The sequence below is a fragment of the Carcharodon carcharias genome, chromosome 23 (genome assembly GCF_017639515.1).
Source record: "Carcharodon carcharias isolate sCarCar2 chromosome 23, sCarCar2.pri, whole genome shotgun sequence".
Classification (NCBI taxonomy): Eukaryota; Metazoa; Chordata; class Chondrichthyes; order Lamniformes; family Lamnidae; genus Carcharodon; species Carcharodon carcharias.
This window is the reverse complement of record NC_054489.1, coordinates 10,101,857-10,103,344: the sequence shown is the minus strand read 5'-3', so window position 1 is coordinate 10,103,344 and position 1,488 is coordinate 10,101,857. Positions and strand designations below refer to the sequence as shown.

At 44.6% G+C, this 1,488-nt stretch overlaps 1 non-coding gene across 1 annotated transcript; it reads right to left on the bottom strand.

Moving 5' to 3' along the window:
• Positions 1-462: 462 nt before the first annotated feature.
• Positions 463-534, bottom strand: trnac-gca. The gene has a single exon. It is a non-coding gene; the product is annotated as a tRNA-Cys (tRNA).
• Positions 535-1,488: the final 954 nt, after the last annotated feature.

Genomic DNA, 1,488 nt, shown 5'->3' with positions numbered 1-1,488 from the left:
ACTCAGAGTAACAGTTTGGACAAAATAAGTTATTCCAGGATTAATGAAATAACAGTATTTGTATTCTTAAAGAGTGAAAATTTATATTGAAGGGTTTCTATTGAGTAATTATTATTGACTCTAATGATCACAGAACTGTTGTGGAGAGAGAGTAATAACAGTGAGCCTCCTTTGTGAAAATATTAGCCCATTGAGAGGACAGCTGGCTTTAAACCAGGGAGTTTCTTAATACAGGCCCTCACTCATATGTCTATAGCTTCTATTCTTAAGAATCAAATGGCCTGTAGGAGGAGACACCATTAGAATTAAGATAAGTAGCAATGAGGCCATCTCAAGAATTATTAGGAATTGTTTTGAAGTCTCATCTTTCAAAAATGGCAAACTGTTTATACAGAGTTATAATCACTGATTGTAATGATCACGGAGCTGGTGTGGTGAAGTATGACATTACAAAAGTGCTGTAGGGGGCACCTGGATTTGAACCAGGGACCTCTTGATCTGCAGTCAAATGCTCTACCACTGAGCTATACCCCCAACCTGCAGGGGTTGTTTATATCAACACAATTTAAAAGCAACAAAACCAGAAGTTTTTTTTTGGCAAAAATATACTTTATTCATAAATCTTCAAAAACATTTCAAAATCACCATTACAAAAATACAATCAGGTTCAACTTTTACAACATGAATCACAAGGTGTATCAGTACAAACAATGAATATTACAATCATTGGCAGACATTCATTTTAAGCTGTACAGCCTGAGGGGCTCTTTACAGTTCCCAGCCCCCCAGTGCACTGTGGCAGAAAGGTCTTAGGCAGCGACCCTTCCCCATTGCGCCTTCGCGGCAGCTGCCCCAAGCTTAACTGTGTCCCTCAGCACGTAGTCCTGGACCTTGGAATGTGCCAGTCTGCAATAATCGGTCGGGGACAACTCATTGCGCTGGAAAACCAACAAGTTTCGGGCAGACCAAAGAGCGTCTTTCACCGAGTTGATGATCCTCCAGCTGCAGTTGATGTTTGTCTCGGTGTGTGTCCCTGGGAACAGCCCGTAAAGCACAGAGTCCTCTGTCACAGAACTGCTCGGGATGAACCTCGACAGAAACCACTGCATCTCTCTCCAGACCTTCTTCGCAAAGACACAATCTACAAGGAGGTGAACAACGGTCTCTTCCCCACCACAGCCACCTCAAGGGCAACGTGCAGAGGGGGTGAGACTCCTGGCGTGTAGGAAGGATCTAACAGGGAGGGCCTTTCTCACCACCAGTCAAGCTACATCTTGGTGCTTGTTGGAAAGTTCTGGTGATGAGGCATTCTGCCAAATGACTTTGTCAGTCTGCTCAGGGAACCATCCCACAGGATCCACCCTCTCCTTTTCCCTCAGACGTTACGTGCTGACCACTGCCTGATGGACTTGTGGTCGAAGGTGTTTCTCTGCATAAATTTTCCCACGAGGGACAGGTGGTACGGCACGGTCCAACTACTTGGAGGGT